This window comes from Sus scrofa, chromosome 13 (assembly GCF_054392235.1).
Source record: "Sus scrofa isolate SSC_HxYL_T2T_F1_AM1 chromosome 13, Sscrofa_HxYL_maternal_Yorkshire_Landrace_v2.0, whole genome shotgun sequence".
Classification (NCBI taxonomy): domain Eukaryota; kingdom Metazoa; phylum Chordata; class Mammalia; order Artiodactyla; family Suidae; genus Sus; species Sus scrofa.
This window is the reverse complement of record NC_139395.1, coordinates 60,704,781-60,726,343: the sequence shown is the minus strand read 5'-3', so window position 1 is coordinate 60,726,343 and position 21,563 is coordinate 60,704,781. Positions and strand designations below refer to the sequence as shown.

General features: G+C 40.9%; 1 protein-coding gene and 1 long non-coding RNA gene across 6 annotated transcripts in view; both read left to right on the top strand.

The window, feature by feature from the left end:
• PRICKLE2 (prickle planar cell polarity protein 2) overlaps positions 1-21,563 on the top strand; it is a 346,700-nt gene that overhangs the window by 65,030 nt on the left and 260,107 nt on the right. The gene's annotated exons all lie outside the window — the stretch shown is intronic.
• On the top strand, positions 5,065-9,215 carry LOC146397368 (uncharacterized). Its single transcript, XR_014823455.1, has 2 exons — positions 5,065-8,081; positions 8,520-9,215. It is a non-coding gene; the product is annotated as an uncharacterized LOC146397368 (long non-coding RNA).

Sequence of the window (21,563 nt, the reverse complement as noted above, 5' to 3'; positions counted from 1 at the left end):
GGATGTGAGTTTCTTTGACCTGCCCTAAGACCTTGTGTGGTCTCCTCTGCTTTCCCTGTCATGTACCCGCTGCATTTGGCGGTGGTAAAGGTAGTGATGGTAATAGTGGTAATGACCTTGGTGCTGGGGCTGAGGACTTTGTAATAATGGTGGTTAAAATGATATTGGTGAGGTGATGGTGGTTGCTGTTTTTGAGTACTTTCTCAGTGCCAGACCCAGTTCTAAGCAATTATATCTGATGTCTGCTTCCTTGGTTAGGTCAGAAACCTAGAATTCTTCTTTTTTCTCACATACTCCATCAACTCTCGGCAAGTTTTGCTCAGCTCTACCTTCAAATCCTTCTCTCTCTGCCCCTCTGGCTGTCCCCTTTGCTACCAGCTTAGGTCACACTAACCCCTCTTTCACTGTCTTGTGGCCAGAGGCTTCTCCCTGAGCTTCCTGATTTCATTCTTCCCTCTTATAGTCCATTTGTACTGCAGGCAGGTGGCCTTCTAAAAATCCTGCTTTCCCTCCTCAGAGCCTTCTCATGGCTTCCCTGCACACTGACAGTAAAATCCTTGACCTTATGACTGTTTAGACCCTAAATGTTCCTCTCCCTGGCCTTTGTCCCTTGTGCTCTGCTTTAGTCATCCCACCCTTCTTCCTGATCCTTGAATATACCAACTGTCTCACCCCCCCTGCCCCCAGCCTTCTCCCTGCTGGGGTTCTGCATGGCTTCTGCCCTTAATTCGTCATGGGCTCTGCTCAGACTCACTTTTCTCGGGAAGGACTTCCCTGACAATCCTCTGTTAAACAGCAGCCCGCCCACCCTCCCTCTCTCACCTGCCCTCCATCCCACTAACCTGATTTATTTTTCATCATAGCACTTAATACTCTATTATCATTTTATGAAGTGTTACAATCAACTGTAACCGGGAATGGGGGGAGTGTTCCTTGGTAGAACATCAACTTCGTGAGGGCAGGAACCAGCTCTGAGTTTTTCACCTGCATATACTCAGGCTCTAGAACAGTGCCTGGCTCATAACAGAGACACCATATATATTGGTTGAAGGAATGAACAAATGATAAGCTTATATTTTCTTATGGGGAAACTGAGGTTTAGGGAGGTGAATTAATGCCCTTGACCCCAGAGGGAAAAAAAAAAGCCAAGGACGTCAGTTGTCCTAAGAAGTTTGTGTTGGTAACTCATTTGAACTTCTCACCCAAAGTTCTAACCCTTGCAGGTCTAATAGAGTGTTTGTGTAACAATGACTTTCCTGGCATTGTAGTCAAGCAAAATGTTCTAGGTGGTTTGTGAGTATTACTGTTGAATCACAGTGTGAATTTACTTTTGGGGGAAGGGCAATGAAATTTTTTAATTTTTCCTTTTATTTTTGTTTTTTATATAATTTTAAAGGTTACTTTCCACTTGTAGTTACTATAAAATACTGGCTGTGTTGTCCATGCTATAAAGTACATCTAGGAGCCTGTCTTACACACTGTAGTTTATGACTACCACCCCCTTCACCCTTGAATTGTCTTCCCACATAGAAGTGATAACTGCTATTTGTCCTCGTTATCTGTGAATCTGTTTCTTTATTGTTCTATTCACTGGTTGTTTTTTTTAAATATATATAATGATTTTTATTTTTTCCATTATAGCTTGTTTACAGTGGTCTATGTCAGTTTTCTACTGTATAGCAAAGTGACCCAGTTACACATACATATATACATTCTTTTTCTCACATTATCATGCTGCATCATAAGTGACTAGATATAGTTCCCAGTGCAATACAGCAGGATCTCATTGCTCATCCATTCCACAGGCAGTAGTTTGCATCTATTAACCCCCAATTCCCTATCCATCCCCCTCCCTCACCCTCCCCCTCCGCAACCACAGTCTGTTCTCCATGTCCATGATTTTCTTCTCTGTGTGGTTGATTTGTGCCATATATTAGATTCCACATATAAGTGATTTCATATGGTATTTGTCTTTCTCTTTCTGATTTACTTTACTTAGTATTAGAGTCTCTAGTTCTATCCGTATTGCTGCAAATGGCATTATTTTGTTCTTTTTTATGGGTGAGTAGTATTCCATTATGTGTATATATACCACATCTTCTTAATCCAATCATCTGTCAATGGATATTTAAGTTGTTTCCATGTCTTGGCTATTGTGTTCTATTCACTAGTAGTAGTTTTTGATTCCACATAGAAGTGATATCAGTCTTTTTCTCTGACTATGTCACTTAGCATAACCCCTCTAAATCTATCCATGTTGAAACAAATGGCAAAATTCCTTTCTTTTTTAAATGGTTCAATAGTATTCCATTTTGTGTGTGAGTGTGTGTGTGTATACATCATTCTTACCCATTCATGTATTGATGGACACTTAAGTTACTTCCATATCTTTCAACTGCAAATAATGCTGTGACAAACATTGGGACGCATGTATCTTTTCAAGTTAGTATTTTTTGTTTTTTACATATAAACCCAGGAGTGAAATTACTGGGTCGTATGGTAGTTCTATTTTTAGTTTTTTGAGAAACTTCTGTACCATTTTCCACAGTAGAAACATTTGTTATTTGCGTTCTTTTTGATGATAACCATTCTAACCAGTGTGAGGTAATATCCCATTTTAGTATTGACTTGAATTTCCTTAATGATTAGCATTGTTGAGCATTTTTTTCATGTGCCTGTTAACCATCTACCTTTCCTCTTTGGAAAAATGTCTATTCAGTTCTGCCCATTTCTTAATTGTGTTGTTTGTTTGTTTGTTTTTTGGTGTTGAATTGTGTGAGTTGTTTATATATGCTGGAGGTTAATCTCTTATCGGTCACATCATTTGCAAACATTTTCTCTCATTCAGCAGGTGGTCTTTCCATTTCGTTGACACTTCCTTACAGTAATACAATTCACATGGTGACAGTTCAGTAGTTTAAATTGTATAATGAACTGATCTTCAATGTAGTCATTGAGTTGTGGAAATAACCACCACAATCAATTTTAGAACATTTTCGTCAGTCCCAAAAGAAACCTTATATAAATGAGTGGTCATTTCCCCTCTGCTTCCTCCCGACCCCTCCCCCTGCCCTAGACCACCATTAATCTACTTTGTGTCTCTCTGGATTTGCCTATTCTCATCATTTCATGTAAATGGAGTCATACACTACTGTGCAGCCTTTAGTGTCTGACTTCTTTTACTTTAGCTGGATGCCTGAAAGTTTGTTACATTGTAGCATGAATCAGTATTCCATTTCTTTTTATGACTGAATAATAATACTTCATTGTCTGGATTCGCTGCATTTTATTTATTCATTTATTACATGACGTACCAAAAAAGTGTTAACACTTTGGGGCCGCAATGAATAACGCTGCTATGAACATTCATGTATAAGTCTTGGTGTGGACATATATTTTTAGTTCTTTTGGGTGTACACCGAGGAGGAGAAATGCACCTAGGATCACAAGGTAGCTCTATGCTTAACATTTTAAGGAGTCACCAACCTGTTTTCCAAAGTGGGTGTATCATTTTACAATTCCACCAGCAGCATGGCATGACTCGCAGTTCTCCACATCCTTGCCCCACACTTGTTACTGTCAGTTTTTTTTTTTTTTTTTTTTTTTGATTATAGTCCTCCTGGAGGGGTGAAAGTGAATTCACTTTTGTATTTCCCTTTTTAACAGAGAAAGTAGGTCCTCAAGGCTGTCAGCAGGGAGACTTACAGGGTTAAGTAGAATTTGATAACATTATTGGACCTTTATTATATTTTTAAAATAAATCGCTTTTCTTCATTACTTCTTTATTTTAAAGTGAGGGCATTATGTTGCGTTTTTTAAAGAACGGCTTTACTGAGGTAGAATTTACAGCCCTCTCAATTCACCAATTTACGGTCTATAATTCAGTGGCTTTTAGTGTATTTGCAGAGTTGGGCATCCATCATCACAATCAATTTTCAGATATTTTTATTATTTCCAAAGGAAACTCCATCTCCCTTCTGCCTGATCTCCCCAACCCCCCTCCACTCCAGCCCCTGGCAACCACTCATCTACTTTCTATCTCTACAGGTTTGTCTATTCTACACATTTCAGTGTGTTTGTTTTTAAAGGATTAGCTTACATTTTCAGCAAAGTGTATTGGTTTTCCTATGGAAATATAAAGGTTTCTGTTAGAATAAACTTATTCAGAGAATAAGCTTAAACAATATTAAATAGAATAAGTGGGGTGTGCATAACCACAAAAATTTCTGTGGTGGTTGGTGGCAGAGATAGTCAGGTATCCTCATGGTGGAATGCATATGGCCCATGTTTGGGAATCGTGGCTGATGGATATCCTTGGACTAGGCTGGTGAAGAGAAACACTTCATCTTTGGACTAGAACAAAGGGAGCCTGAGTGTCTACTAGGCCCATGTGTCATCAGGGAGCATCTAACCCTTGATACTGCTTGATGCAAATCCACTGCTCCGTGAGCAAGCCTTCACTGCTGGCCAGTTTCCCTCATAGCCAAGAGGGAGCTCCAAATCTCCCCCTTCCCCCACCCTGTCCCAGTTTGATTGCTGCCCTGTTGCCTTGTCTCTGTCCCTGCTGCTTTGCCTTCCCCAGCAGAGAGCTTTGCTAGAAGTGTACCCCACCTCTAAGAGCAAGAGGAGGAAAAAACCACCGTTGAGAATATTTGAGTAGCTGCGTCCTCCGGCTGAAATATCCCAGCTAGCTTTCAAGTTCGAAACACATTGCCCTAAACCAAGTTGACAAAGCCACAGGTTTACCTCTTGATGTTTTTGCAAATCAAATCAAACCGAACACCGCAAGCCAAATTCCGTGGGTACGGAGTGCCTTTGTTATCAGTTTAGCAAATGACCCTTGGACATGGACATGCTTTCATACCCCAGCATGTGGAATGCATCAGCAGACCAGAAACACCATCAGTTTTTTTTTAAATTTTACAAAACCATTCTACAAGTAAATTGGGATTTTAAAAATGCATTTTTCTCATGTTTCTCTTTGGTTGGATGAACCATATGTTAAAGTAAGCTTCACCTATGGCAACAGTTTTCATCTGAGGCTTATTATAGCTTAATAAAAGAGTACGTGGGTGGTGAGCAGAATTTTGTGCCGAGCTGCTAGAAAATTGAAACTAATAGCTTTGTCTTTTGATCTAAAAGGGTTTGATTTTTGCCCATATGATGGGTGGGTGAAGCCCAGTCACTTCTAAGGAATTAAGCTAGCCTCCGTAGGTGTCCAAGGAGAAGGCTTCATTTAGGGTGGGGTTCAGGAGGGGAGAGGAGGACCCAGGAATTGGACTGTCTGGGTCTTATCTCAGTTCTACCACCACTTAATAGCTATGTGAGAATTATGAGTCATTAACCCTTCCAGTTTTAGATTGCATCATCTGAAAAATGGGCATGATAACACCTATCTTGCAGGATTTACCTGGGTTCAAGAAAATAGTGTATATGGAGTGCTTGGCATGGAGTGAACTCACCTGCTGTTACTGTTGTTGTTGCTGTCATCCCTTGTTCTCAGAGGCAGTGCAGGATTTTGACTCCTTTTGGATACACCTGGAATGTTCTCTGATGTCTAATTGCATTTAATTGCCACCCTGGCCTCTTTGTTTCTTGAATGCATCAGCTTGGGTCCCACCTGATAATTCTTTGTACTTGTGGGTCCCCTGCCCTTCTCCCAGCCCTTCTCATGGTAGCTCCTTGTTAACCTTCAGGTCTCTTCTTAATGTCTCCTTCCCCACTTCAGATGCTTTGTCATCTCACTGTGTTTCTTTCCTTTATTGCACTTGCCTCCTCCCAAATTGTCTTGTTCATTTATTAGTTTCTTTTTTTGTTGTTTACCACCCTGTCCCTGCCCCATCCTCCCCCAGAATGTGAGGTCCATGAAATCAGCACCCTTGCCTGCCTTATCTGAGCTCCGATGGCCATCTCCTCTTTCAGTGCCTGGCACATAGTAGGTACTCCTTAAATATCTGTTGAATTTCAGTGTACAACTTGGAGTTCAAATATTGAATTTCCTGAGTCATGAGGAAGCTTTACAATGAGTCTTGGATGAGAAAGTCTACCTTAAAAGCCCTATGTTCTGAGTTTCAGTGTTACCTTTACCCTAGTTGTCCTTTGGTCCAGCTTGTTATCATCAGGAAGAAGGCAGACAGGATGACAACAGCTATTGATACAGGCAACTAAAACTGATTTAAAGGCCATCTGAGAACTTATTGTTCATGACAGGATATCAGAAACCATATTTCATCATTGGCAAGATGCAGACAAATGGATAGACTGTACTACCCCCTTCTCAGCCAGTAGTGGAAGTGTCAAGGGAACAATTGGAAGGATTATAATGAAAAATTTAGAACCTTGAATGCCATAGTCTTTTAGGGGAAAAGGACGTCTTTCCTGGGACATGTGTGTCAATAGATACATGCTGTTCTCATTCTAGTTTCCCTGGGTCATTGAAGATAGGAATAAAGAAGTAGACTAATAATTATACATATATTTGTTATCAACTGCTTATTGTAATAAATACTATGCAGGAAAAATTTGGTTTGGATAAGAGAGATAATCACTGCAGAAAACCTACTCTATATGGATGATCAGAATAAGTGAATGACTCACTTGGAGAAGATAAGTATAATTTCATTATTTTGACGTGAAAAATAGATACTCTGATGGCACCTAAAGTAGATTTCTTGCCCCTCTGTTGCCGGCACGGCAGAGGGACCGCATCGATTCAAGTACCTGGTTGATTTCTCTCTTTTTCAGACTGGAAGTGGAGGCTCAGTTCTCTCCTTGCTCCAGCGTTCCTTCCCCTCCCTGCCTCCCTCTATAGCTGATGGGAGTGAGCATTTTCTGGTCCACAGCCACTCAAGGGCCTTGGACTTGCAGGATGTCCAGCTGCCAGAACACATTCATAAGAAACAAAATCGTCTTGGGGAGGGAGTGAAAACAGTGTTGGCTTCTGGGTCACCTGCCTAGCAGAACACAGACTTATCTGTAGTGTTGCAGAAGCCTGTAGAACAGAACCTGAGTGCTTTTTGGAATCCTGCAGGAAGGCAGGAGTTTGGACAATTGGCCACACATTCTCCCACCAATTACCCAGCCCATGGGCTATCTTACATTTCAGATGCGAAAGAGCAATGCCTTGGACATGTGCTATGGTAGAGTCTTCCAAAAGAACACAATGCACGTTTGCTTATTTCTTTAAATCTATTTCTGGTTAAAAGGTATAGATTTATTTGAGGGCTGGCTGACCATATGCCGGCATCTGGATGAAACAGTTCACATAACTCTTACCACAGCACTATGAGAGAGGCATGACTGGGGAGGAGGGGAGACAATTCCCTTTTTTCTGCTGGGAAAATTGATGCTGGGAGAGATCCTACTTACCAGGGTCATATAGTTCGGAAGTAGTCGAGTCTAGGCTTACACATAGCCCTTTCTCTTAACTGTTGTCTGCTCTGTCTCTCTTTATAAGCATGATGAGTTCATTGTACGTAGTTAGAACATAGAGATAGGGAAAAGATATTTTAAAGTATTAATACATCTGTAGATCACTCAGAATTCTACTTACCCACTCAGAAGTCTATGAACCACTATTAAATTTTTGCTTTATGTGTGGGTGTGTGTATTTGTATATGTGTATGTATGTATGTCTGTTTATATGAAATATCAAATGTCTGTACCTTTCTCTAAATATATTTTGCCACTTTTTCAACAAATAGCAAATACTGACCTCTCATATCAGTGTGTATTTCCAGTCATTTTAATAACAGTGTAATCTTCTATATATAACGGGTATCATGATTTATTTCACCAAATCCCTATTACTGGACCCTTGCTGGTCCTTCCCTCCTAGATGACAAGAATAAGGTTGCTTTCTTGCTTTCATGATTCCAAACTACAGCTATGGATGTTTTTGTACACGTGTATTTTTGAATTCGTCTAGTTTTTTCTTTAGGGTAATTCCTAGAATGGTACCCACTCCTCAACACAACGGACATTTCAAGAAATTTTCACGGCCACTAACATAACTGAAAGAACATAACTGCCATTTTTAAGCATTTAACCTGGCTTTCTGTATTCTGAATTAGTAAATGCTGGTTGCCTGGCTGGCTACGGCACCTTTCAAGGAGCAACGTAGTCGAGTAGAGAGAGATTGAAGCTCAGTGTTACAATCTGATATGGTAAATTCAATAGACATGAGAAGCTGCACCTATGTAACCCCATCTTAGCATCAGGTACTTCCGTAGAGTGGGCCATGTGAAGAGCAAGTAGAATGAACAGTTTGGGCTTGTAAAGTGAGATGTACCAGGCAGAGCAGCCAGAGATGGAGCCCAAAATATAACCAGGAACCATATCAGAGCCATATTCATATGGGTATGAATATTTGAGAATCTTAGGACCAGCCTTTGGATTTGATACCAGATATGATGCAGGGAAACTTGGAAAAGATCAAGGGTGGCTGTCTTGCATTTTATTTATTTTTGTCTTTTTTTTTTAAATTTTATTTTCTAGGGCCTCACCCACGGCATATGGAGGTTCCCAGGCTAGGGGTCTAATCGGAGCTGTAGCTGCTGGCTTATGCCAGAGCCACAGCAACAGCAACGTGGGATCTGAACCATGTTTGTGACCTACACCACAGCTCACGGCAACGCCGGATCCTTAACCCACTGAGTGAGGCCAGGGATCGAACCACAACCTCTGGTTCCTAGTCAGATTTATTAATTACTGAGCCACAACGGGAACTCCCTGTCTTGCATTTTAGAAGTTTCTTTCTGTCCTGGGGATGCATGATGATTGTTCAGTGGACACATTTGAGACAAATATATTATAATGAAGATGCAGTTTTATAAGTGAGAGGTGTCTATTTTTCTAGGTCATGTGGGTCTAGATGCTGCAGTGGTCTAATAGTGAGAATGAAAGTACCAGACTAGAGATTATTTAGGTTAGGGGCCTTATCTTGGGTGTATCTAAGCTAAGCCTATAGGAATATGTGACACCAAGAATTCTATCCCAGAGTGTGCATATACTCAAGTTTTTTAGAGTGGTAAGTCTTGGATGCTAGGCTTAAACAACCTATAGAATATATTTGTTCCAGCTAGAGTTCTCAGATTTTCAAAAGGACTCCCATATATGAGTGATCTTGTGGGGTTATGAAAATGCTGTAAATTTATGTTATAGTGATGCTCATATAGCTTAATAAAATTAAATTTAAAATAAAACTAAAAATTCAATTTGTATACTTGAAATGTGTGAATTTGATAATAGACCTTAATAAACTTAAAAACAGTAGGAGTCCCAATAGTTTAAAGAAGAGTAAAAGCCACTAAATTATACATGTTAAGATGTGAACCCTTCCTGATCCTTCAGACCACCAGCCTGCCCTACAGATTTCACACTCAAGACAGCAATAGTGACTCTTAGCTGAATTGTCAGCCTCCACAATTGTGTGAGCCAATTCCTTAAATTACATCACTCTCTATATATAAACACAGAAATAGATATGGGTATATCAATATAGGGATACTCTACTGGTTCTTTTTCTCTGGAGATCTCTGACTGAAACATAAGATAAATTGAATATTTTGATCAGTTTAATTTTTTAAGTCATTGTCACTATAGATACCATATTTTGGCCTCCTGTTCACAGATGTGCCATGGCTAACCATTTGGTTGATGGGCCATATTCGGGCCTGTTTGTTAAGGCATATGTGGCTGGGGGAGGGGGGGAAGTTAGGCAGAAACCTTTCGTTTCCTGGATCTGCTCCATCCATGCACACCATGGGTAAGTGGCCAGGCTATATAGCCGTAGCGGGGGATGGCGGCCTGAGAAAGGTGGGCAGCAGGCAGGCTGGCTCACTGGCTGCTTGTGTAGTGAAGAATCCAACCGAAACACAGGGAAAGATGGTCCCCACCTGACTGAAGCTCTCAGAAGCGCCCCCCCCCCCCCGCCGCCCCAGTCTTCAGTCTGTGTGTATGTTTTGAAAGAAGCCACACCAGTGGTTGACAGCTGCAGCTCTGAGTTTGTATTCCAGAAACCACAGGAAAATGACAACCAATCCCCGGATGAGCTCTGGTTCTCATTCCTCTAGTGTCACAACTCACTTTTTCATTCTGCAACTTTGCACTGGGGAAGCTAGTAACTCTGATCTCCTGTTTCACCTTTTACCATTGCCTGTGGGAATGGGCAGGAAGGAAATCTCGGTGGACATTTCTGGGGAAAACTCTTGAAAAAGTAGAGACTTGTTCCTCAGAACACACTGGCACTTAGGTCCACACTGAGATGATCCAGCCTTTATTGAACACAAACTCTGTGCCAGGAATTATGTCCAACGTTGGGGCTAGTGTTGGTCTGAACTCTTAATGTGCTTGGAGTCTTGCTGCCTGAAGAAAGGAACAAAGAAAAAGTACCTATCCTCAACTTGAAAATCCGTGCAAGGTTCTATTCTGGAAGACAAAAGGAAAAAAAGAACTGTTAACCACAAACCCTGAAAGATTGCCCAGATAGGGTCTCTGAGAAAGTCTTGGAGACTCAGCCAGGGTCTGCATGTAGGTATTTAGGACTGTCTGGGTTCTAGACTATTTGTAGAAAATCACCATTTATGGTTTACTAGAAAGTTGATGTAGAACTGTAGGTATGTTACCAAGTCTAAGCCCGTATTGCTCACTTCACCATAGGCCAGTAAATGCAGAGATGAAGTCTTGGGTCAAAATGGCAAGAAAAACCAGCAGACAAAAAAAAGTGTGGACTTGTGTAACCAAAGAACCGTCTTACCCAAGTTAGACTTTGGAGTTCTTTTATATGAAAAGGGGAGAGTGGTGTGGCTGGTTGTTGCAAAATATTTGGTGTTGGGATGCTTTGTTCTCACACCTGTCCACTAGGTCTGGTCACCATGTCCCTCTAAAACTCCAACAAGACAAATGTTATTCTTTGTTATGCAACTTTTTATTTCCATATGAATGGAAAAGTGTTATACCTTTAAAGGTCACAGCCTTGAAAATGGGCTACCCTGTATATTTTAGGCTACAGGCAACATTCTTTTAAAAAAGTGCAGAGCCAGTATGACTAAGCAAAGGCAATAGAGCACAAAGGTTACAATCAAAGGAATAGATCCAATAAGGAGTCAGGTTTGTTCTTCTCTGTTACAGGTAGTCTCTGCTACATATTGGCTATGTAGCAAGTCCTTACTCCCTGTGAGGAATTGTCCTTGTTTCCTTATATTCAAAATCTTTCTCCTCACAGTATTGTGGCAAGGAGATGATGCAATACTGGCTGTAAAAAGGATGTGTATGGAGATGTTTTGTTCTGAGCATTCAGAGCTGTGTTGTAATAGTCCCAGCAGTGCTCCACGATTTGTGAAATTACAGTCTAAGGAATATGGACCTAAAACAGGGTGTGTACCATTCTGTATGAAAGTGTGTGTGTGTAAGCCTGGATCCAGAGACCCCTGTGTTTAAGGGTGGTGTTGTCATCTAAGAAACACCCTTTGAAAACTGAAGGTAATTCAAAAAAGCGTTCCTCTTTCCTTACCTTTCTCAAACATCTTGAAAAGAAACTTGAATGCAGTCCTTTAAAAACCCTATTTCCAGAGTTGCCATTGTGACTCAGCAGTAACGAACCTGACTAGCATCTGTAAGGATGCAGGTTCAATCCCTGCTCAGTGGGTCAAGGGTCCAGCATTGCCATGAATTGTGGTATTAGGTCACAGGCATGGCTCAGATCTAGTGTGGCTGTGGATGTGGCATTGGCCAGCAGCTACAGCTCCAATTCGACCCCTAGCCTGGGAACTTCCAAATGCCAAGGGTGCGGCCCTAAAAAGACAAAACAAACAAACAAACAAACAAAAAAAACCTATTTCCTCCACCCATCCTCTGCCCTCATGCACTGTTAGTTGCTTCCATCTTTCTCTTGCAGACTTTCCTAGAAATTCTTCAGGAAACACTTGTCCCCTGGCCCCAGCCCCGACTTTTCTTCAGTTTTTCCTCCCCAAATCTCAATTTCTGTCACTTCAGCTTCACAGAGGCCTAAACTTGTCTCCTAGAGAAAGAATGCAAACCATCCTCTGCCTTCAGACCTCAGATCGGGGGTGGGTAAGGAGTGTAGAAGGCAGAGCCAGAAAACTAGGTTGACAAAGCCAGAACTTTAAATCTATAGAGAGAAGAAGACTAGAAACATTTATGTATCAATGGAAGTCACATGGTCCCCTTTACCTACTGCTGCAGTGTGTCCTTATTTAGGAACCCACAGTTAGGGCCACTGACTTTGCCTTGGAGAAGCCATGAGAAAGGAAGTCTCTGGGCTGGGACTTGGAGGAGGAGCACAAGTTTATTTGGAGGCAGCAGGAAGCCACGTGCTGTGAATCAGGAAAGAGAAACACAGTCTGTGTGCCTGGAACGTCAGAGATGTGGGAAACAGAGGGTAGAAGAAGAGGCTGGACTGCTTTGGGGGCTGTGTGTGTGCTATGAGTCACGGGAAAAATCTCTGTTCCCATATTGCACATGCTTCTTGACATCTGCAAGGTAGTTTGTAAGTGATCCTTCCCATGACCACAAGGGGAATGGGGGGAGATTGTTGTGGTTGATCCTGGGCAACCGTCTCTGTCCCCTGAAAAACTGCAGACCCCTGTTGACAGCATCTTAGTTCACAAAGGGGAGTGTTCAATGTTAATTTATAAGCTTTCTCAAAATCACATCCCTCTGGGTTGCAATGGACAGACACCAAACTTAAAGTGAGTGATGCAGAAAAGAATATAGGCTGTTGTAACTGATTAATCTGTGCTTGGGGGAGGGGAAGGGAGTACTAGCTTCAGGCTTGAACACTGGTTGTGTGATGATCACAGCCAGAGTGTCCCTGTCTCTCTCTGCTTTCCTTCTTAGCCAGACAAACCCTCTTCCTTTGATGGCTAGAGGTCTCTAAAACAGCCTCAAGCTAATGTCCCTAGCGAAAGGGAGCTCTCTTTGGCCAGTGCTTCCTGCAAGAGTTCATGTGATTGGCTTTCCATGTCCTGAGGTGGGGGCACATGCTCATCCCTGAAGTTTCCAGCCTGGAAGGTGGACTATGCTCATTGGTCCATTGTGGCTTATTTGTATGGGATGGGAGCTGCCCAGCCCACTCATGCCTTGTAAACTGAGAGCAGGAGAAAACCTAGGTGCTATTCCCACACATGGACCTAGAAGAGACTAAAATCCAAATGCCCCCAACAAATATCTTCCTGTCCAGCTCATACCTTCCCACTGATAGGCAATGAGCAAAATGACCTCCACCAGAGATCATGTGCAGAGCAAATGTTAGAGCTTTTTGTGGAGTAAAGGAGTAGGGTGACTGCTGGGAATGTATGTGCAGCAGTTAAAAAAAAAAAAAAAAAGATTTGAAACAAAGCCCAGCTTCTTGGTTTTTTAGTATCTCGTTTGCTGAGGAGAATTAAGTAAGAAGAGAACTCGATTGCATCTAATTGCTTGTAAAAATGTTCAAAAGACATTTTATCACACAATTTAGATGGGTAAACAGCTAGGAGGTGAATGCCACCATCCAAAGTTCTAAACAGAAAGGCAAAGTTTTCCTTCATATTGTCTCTATTTACGCTCTCACCATTGCAGCATTTCATTGCTAAAACTAAGGAGGAGTTGCATTAACTCAGGACAGATGGTGCTTAACACTGACCACACATGGAGACTGGTGGCCCCAGGCTCCAAGTTCAGGCAGAAGGCAAGACAGATTTGCTTCCATATGAGATGAGTACCATTAGATGCTGGGATGCTGTGGTTGTGGTTTGAGCGTGGAAACAGCAGAATTATCTTGGCTAGGTAGATGCTGTTGTTACTCTTAGTAATTTTAATAACCATTTTTATAGCAGGGCTTTGCTATTTACCTCATGCTTTTAGGCACATCTATTCACTTTATCCTCCCAAGAATCATGTGCAATAAAATAAAGTTCGTTTCCATTTTTACAGGTAATAAGTGATTAACTCAGTATCACAAAACTGTATTGTATCAAAGACGTTTGTCCGTTTATGTCCATGCTTTTGACTCAAAACCCAGTTTTGACTATAGTCATTCTCACTTATTAAAGTCCTACATTTTTTCTATGCCCATCAGTGTGGGTAGAGGAATTAAATTCCCAGGTTCAAGGCTCAGTGCCCACCTCTTCTACCCAGAATGTCCATAGTCATCTTTCTTAGCCCTTGACTCCATTCTTTATTCTCCAAAGCATACAGAAGATGGTCCAGGAGGGGAGGGAAGAAAATTGTAACATTCATAAGGATACTTTTTTTTCCAATAACTAAACTTCACCAGTCTTTGAACTCGTCTTATTTTGAAATAACCTCAAACTACAGAAGGTTGCAGAACTAGTGTGCAAAGTCCCTATATACCCTTCTTCCAGCTTCCACTGAAGCTAATCTCTCACAAAACCATTGTACAGTCATCACCACCAGGAAATTCACATGGACGCAATATTATGAATTCACCCACAGACCTTATTCAAAATTCACCAGCTTTCCCACCAAGGTCCTTGTTTCCCGGTCTTCTCTAGGGCTGTACATGGCATTTACTTGTCTCGTTTCTTTATAGTCTCCTGCCCTAATGTGTGACACCTCTCAGTCTTCATGTTTCATGACTCTGGCATATTTGAATAGAACTGGTCATTTATTTGAGTGACTGTCCATTTGGGTTTACTGATATTTTTTGCATGATTAGATTGAGAGATACTTTTTTGACCAGAAGACCACTGAAGCCATGCCATGCATCAGGAAGTATCTGACATCAACCTGTCTTTGTAGGAATAATGCTAATTTTGACCCCTTGTTTAAGGCACTGCCTGCCCTCTTTCTCCACTGTCAAGTTACTCCTTTTCCCTTTGTAACTAATGCATGTCTTATGGGGTGACACTTAAGATGCAGATAGTCTGTTTGTCATTGTATTTTTGCCTACCAGTTTAGCTTCCGTTGATGATGTTTGCTTGCAATCATTATTACTGAAGCATCTGCCTAATGAGCTTGATTAAAATTTAGTAAATAAATTTTCTTCAGTGCTCTTACTGGGACTCCACGTTATATGGTCACATGCCATAGTAATGTGTATTTTCCTATTTTCTTTTCCTGCATCTATTCAAATACATATATTTTTACTCACTTATAATAGTCATTAATGAAAAATTTGATAAATAAATAAAAGAACACCCAGAAGAAGTGTGGGGAAGCTTATCACTGACTTAGAGAATTGACGGGAGGCTGGTGAATGGAGCTTGAAACTCCAAGGTCATGCAGGTGGACCCATGGAAAAGAAAACAACACTCTGCCTTTACCTGCCCACTGGAGTCAAAATTCAACCTGGCCCATTTCACTTGATGTTCTATTGTAAAGATTTCTACATGCTTCCAGTATTACCAGTCACCGTTTAAACTCTCTGGGTGATAACCCCCATGTGATGGGGGCTATTCGATATTTAGGAGGATGCATTAGTGAATACCTTCATGCTCAGTGTTTCTGAAACGGCTGCATGTGGCATCACCCAGAAAGTTACAAGAAATGCAGAAGCCTGGTTCCCACCTCTCTCCAGAGCTCAATATAGCAGATGTGACTGTGGCCTGGGCTGCAATGGGGACTTTTCAAAGGTTTCTGCAGATTCTACTATGGAGCAAAAGTTGAGAACCACTGATCTAGAAGTTTCTGTGGCCCGTGTGGCCACGTTTTCTTGAACAAAAAGAATTCATATATTTGCTACTTCCTATTGGCCACAGCAACTGGTGCAGTTTTCTCTCCACGAGACCTAAAGAACACAAATATTTGTGCTTAGATGCGATCACAACATGTAGGCAACTGAATATTGCTTGACAGTATTACCACTTTCTGCTAGTATGAACAAGGCAAGTTATATGACTTTCCTGTGCTTGCATTTTTGTATCTATAAAACAGTGATATATCACTGTATCCCTTTTAGGGTCTTGGGGATGATTAAAGAGTTGAAATTCGGACTCTTTATGCAAACCTGTTGAGTGCAACCATTTTTCAGCACAATTTGATAGTAATTAGAAGGAAGAATTTGCATCCCCTGCCCTGAAAAAAAGCTTTCAGGTTTATAAGAATGGTTAAGAAACCACTGTGATACTCTATGTCTGAGTTGAAGGTCTTGGAGCCATCATGACAATGGTGCTCCAAAACTGGATTTGATCCAGTGTCAATCTCCTTTTCTCACTGGGAAGTGGCCACTTGGTATTGTCATTTCAGCATTTGATAGATTTCCTTACCAGTCCTTTTGCTTGTTTTCCTTCTTATTTCATTTCGCATATGTTTTTAAACAACTGATACGGTAGTTTTAAATGACCTGTGTGATATCCTAAGCATTTGCTTGCAAATGCCAGATTTTCAAATGAAAACTGAAATAAAGTTATAGAGTGAGTGATAGTAAATTCAGGACTAGGAGCAAGATGGTCTAATGTTATATAGAGTTCCTTTTAAGTATGGAAGCTTTTCATTAATTCAAAATAATCATGGAGTGGGAGTTCCTGTTGGGGCCCAGAGGGTTAAGAATCTCACTAGTATCCATGAAGATTTGGGTTTGATCCCTGGCCAATACTTAGCCTCGCTCAGTGGCTTAAGGATCCAGCATTGCCTCAAGCTGCGGCATAGGTTGCAAATGTGGCTTGGATCTGCCGTGGCTGTGGGTGTGCTGTGGGCTGGCAGCTGCAGCTCCGATTTGACCCCTAGCCTGGGAACTTCCAGATGCCACAGGTATAGCCCTAAAATAATAGTAGTAATAATAATAATATCATAGGAGTTCCCACTGTGTCACAGTGGGTTAAGAATCTGACCGCATTGGCTTGGGTTGACGAGGAGGCACACGTTCAATCCCCGGCCCAGTACAGAGGATTAAAGGATCGGTTTTTCCACAGCTGTATCCTAGATCACAACCACAGCTCAGATTCAATCCTTGTCCCAGGAACTGCCACATGCCGCAGATGCAGCCATTAAAAAAACAATGATAGTAATAATAATTGCTCCCATTATTGAGCATTTACTCTTGGCCAGGTCCCATGACGAACATTTACAAGGTTTATTTAATCTTCACAACTGAATCTTCAAGGGATAGCTTGAGTTTTAAGTTAGTGTTTTTTTTTTTATTGAAAGATATTGATTTAAAATACTGTACTAGTTTCAGTTGTACAGTAAAGTGATTCAGTTGTACAGATATATGTATATTTTTTCAAATTCTTTTCCTTTATAGGTTATTACAAAACATTAAATATAGTTCCCTGTGCTGTACAGTAAATCCTTGTTGTATATTTATCTTGTATATAGTAGTGTGTATCTGTTAATCCCAAATTGCTAATTTATCCCCCCCTTTCTCATTTGATAACCACAAGTTTGCTTTCTATGTCTGTGAATCTATTTCTGTTTTGTAAGTTCATTGTATCATTTTTTTATCTTCCATATATAAGTGATACCATGTAATGTGTCTTTCTCTGTCTGACTTCACTTAGTATGAAATCTTAGGTCCATGCATGTTGCTGCACATGGAATTATTTCATTCTTTTTATGACTAATATTCCATTGGGTATGTATATGCATGTATGGGTATGTATATATCTGTATATACTACCTCTTCTTCATCCATTAATCTGTTGATGGACAGTAAGTGTTCATTTTAAGGTTGAGAAAATATAATAATGATAATGTATTTAATCCTTTCCATGTTCCAGATGCTATTCACATAGTCTGATTTGAACTTATTTGATAACAACATATTTGCTGGAACAGAAGATGAGTAATTTGGCCATTGTCTTACAACCCATCAGCACAGAGCTTGAAATTCAATCCGATCCTATCTGCCTGACTGCTGATGCTAGTTTGCTTGATCACTGCATTTGATTAATTCCCCTAAGGGTTGCTATTTGGTCAGCTCTTTAAGAATCCAGGTGCAGAAGATACAAGGGAAATCCTGTTGGATTTCGGTCTCAGCCAAATGCCTACCACATTGGCAGGTGACATCTAGGTACAGAGGGACTGTAGCAGTGTGGGGTTTGGTGGCCCCTGATCCAGTACTTACCTGCTTCTTGGTGACACAGTGCCTGCAAGGTAGGGTAAGCCCAATCAGTGTTGTGAGATGAGGTTTATGAGTTGAAAAAATCAAATAGAATTAATAGCCTTTTGTTAATAACACTTACACCAAAGTGAAGGAAAGTTCCTGTTGATTTTCACTCCAGAGAAGAGTGGCCCCTTCAAGGCAAATTAGCTTAGTTTCATTTGTTGCACAGCTTGTGTGGTTCATCCTGGCCATGCTGAGAAAAACAGTTCAGTTTCTTCTTGTTTATCATTCACAGTGCAATGTTTATTTTGAGGGGTGTTGCTAGATGGGTTTTATAAATGTTAGTCCAGCTCTCTAATTTTGTCTTTCAAGCACTGGATTCTTTCTTCTCTTGGCTTTGGAGCACCCACCTTTCTGTGACTTTGCAGAACCCAAGGATTCACTCTGTGCCCAGTTAATTTCCCCCAAACAGAATGGTTCTGAAGAATGAGGGCCCAGCTCTGAGGCACCATCAACACACACCATCAACCTCCTCCATGCTCAGTGTTTGCCGTGTTTCAGGATAAGCTTCCTGAGGCATCTTGCTCAGCAGGCAAATCAGCCTGGGGTGTGCCCATGGCTTGCAGCCCTGCTGTCCCTGTTCCTTGAGAAGCAGATTAGGGGAGGTAATGGATGCTGAAATTGGTTTTGACAGGTCTCTAATCTTCTTTCTAATTGAAAATTGTTACTGGAGGTGGCTCTTGGTGATGCTGCTTGTAAGAATTCCATTCTTGTGGCCCTTGGAGCTCTTGTAGCTTCTCTCACTGGTGTCTGCGTACTCTGGCTCCTCAGGAGTGAGAGGAAGGAGACCAGAGGGTGGGCCGTCCAGCAGTAGTTGTGTTGTCACTAGGAAGGAATCAGGGGAGTGGATTCTATGGTGTTCATGTTCACTTCTCAGTGTTACGTCAGCAGTAAGAAAATGAAGTAAAGGAAAAAATAAAGATTAAAGATGGGGGAAAACCCTGTTCTCTTTTTCACGCATGAGGATGGTTTGCTTTCAAAGTGCCTTCCAGATGGGCAAAGGGTCTGAACAGAAAGTTCAGAGAAGCTGAATGCATGTGGCAAATGGGGATTTTAAAAGCTCAGCTCATCAGCAATGAAAGCAGGACAGATTCGGAGAAAAATGTGATAATATTTTACCTATGAAATCAACAAAGCCTTTTTTTTTCCCAGTTGCCAGTGATAATACTTAATGTTGGTGGGTGCTCGGTTATAGGCATTTTCATATACTGCTATTGGGGATATACAGTGGTTCAAAATCTCTGGCAACATACTGTGAAAAGTCTGAAAAATACCCATGCCTTTTGACTTACTGTTGACAATTCCAGGAATTTTTACTAAGAAAATAATAATTTGTTTTAAAAAAGGTGATTTTTCTTCTTCTTCAATGATTTTTTTCGTAATTGCAAATTGGAAATGAATGTCTAGCAGTAAGTTTATAACATTCTAGCAACAGGGTCTGGATTATTAATATGTTGAAATAGTGTATCCATTAAAAATGATGTTCACTAAGATTTTTATGATATAGTAAACATTATGTATTTGTTTCTCATTATTTTTCCAAACAATACATACATGTAGAATATAAAAAATGTTAATGATTATGTCTTAAGTGGCAGAATTTTCTTTCCTTTTTTAAAAAAAATCCTCTGTATACTTAGCTTGTTTAATTCTTCTCTGTTCAGTATTTATTTAACCAGTTAATATTATGTGTCATTTATATATCAGCACTGATTCATTATACCTGTATTTGTCTTAGAAGTATTTTTGTTTTTACATAGACATCCATTGATGATGTACATCTCCTCTTTGTCCTTCTTTTGCCCAATATATTCTTCATGCAAAGCTCCCCAAAATGCCATCACATTAAATTGTGAATTTGTTAAATATTTCTTTGGACATGCCAAGTCTCTTTCATTGTGTAAGTTAGGGCATACTTGTTTTAAAACAAAAATACTCCAAATGCATTTGCCTTCCTTTTTTTTTTTTTTTTCCCCTTATTAGGGCTGCACCTGCAGCATATGAAAGTTCCCAGGCTAGGGTATAATTGGAGCTGTAGCCACTGGGCTATACCGCAGTCACAGCAATGCTGCATCTGCGACCTACACCATAGCTCATGGTAGCACTGGATCCTTAACCCACCGAGCAGTGAGGCCAGGGATTGAACCCCCATCCTCATGGATACTAGTCAGGTTTGTTACCACTGAGCCATGATGGGAACTCCACATTTGCCTTCTATGTCATGGATTGTGTTTATGTAATGATGGTATTCCAAGTCTTAACTGTTTGTGTCAGTTAAATACCTTTACCTCTAGGAAGGACCCTGTCTCTGTAGCACATCCCTTGGTGGCTGGGAGGCATAGCTTAGGTGACCTTTGTCATGGCGTCTGACATACTGGGATCACAGTCCCATCATTTTGTCAACTGAATGGTTACCTATCTGGATAAGTGGCTATGGGTAGATGACCTTGAGGCTGGTACATCTGTCCAGTGTTTGCAGAAAGCAGACGAGCCTAGAGATTTGAGTATAAATTCTGAAGTTATAGACTATCTGGGGTCACATCATGTGTCAGCTGCATGTATTAACTCTGTGACCTTAGCAAGCTTAACTCTCTGGATCTCACTATATATATGGGAAAATAATTTATATCTCAAAGAATTTTTATGGGGATAAAATAGGTTATTGTTGTAGACTCTTTTATTTTCACAAGTATTTACCTTCCCTATATCTCCAGAAGAATTTATATATCTGTCCTGTTGTTTTCAGGCATGACCATTTAATGTACTTTGGCTAATGAATTTTAAGTGAAAGGAGGTATGTTACTTACTGGCATGTTTGCCATGTTTTCCTTTCCCCTTGCCTTAAGACTGGCAATGCTTCTGCTAGAAGCTGCTCCATCAGCCTAGATTCAGGAGTGGAAACCAAGGGACGGAACCACAGCTGTGGCCACGCAGCATGAGGGAGTCCTAAAGCTTTAATGATGGCAAGCAGTGGGCTCCTGGGATCATGTGTGATTGTGGCGTGACCTCTCCTACCCTCACTAATGCATGGATTAAATCTTCAGTCCTGGAGTTCCCCCCATGGCTCAGCAGGTTAAGAACCCAACATAGGATCTATAAGCATACGGGCTTGATCCCTGACCTTGCTCAGTGGGTTAGTGGGTTAAGGATCTGGTATTGTTGCAAGCTGTAGTGTAGGTCATGGACGTGTCTTGGATCTGGTGTTGCTGTGATGTAGGCCACAGCTGCAGCTCTGATTTTGAACCCTGGCCCAGGAACTTCCATATGTCGCAGGTGTGACTGTAAAAAGAAGTGAAAAAAAAAATTGGTACCTAGCACATGGCAAACCAACATTAGTTTGGATAATTATGTGTCTCCTCACCTCATATTCTTTGAATTGTAGGCCACAGCATTTGGCTCATTTTTAAAAAAATCTTTTTGGCCTTTTGCTATCATTCCATTAAGACATGAAAAATGGCACTAGTGTTGGCCAGTTTGTTCCTGCTCTTCAAGAATAGAA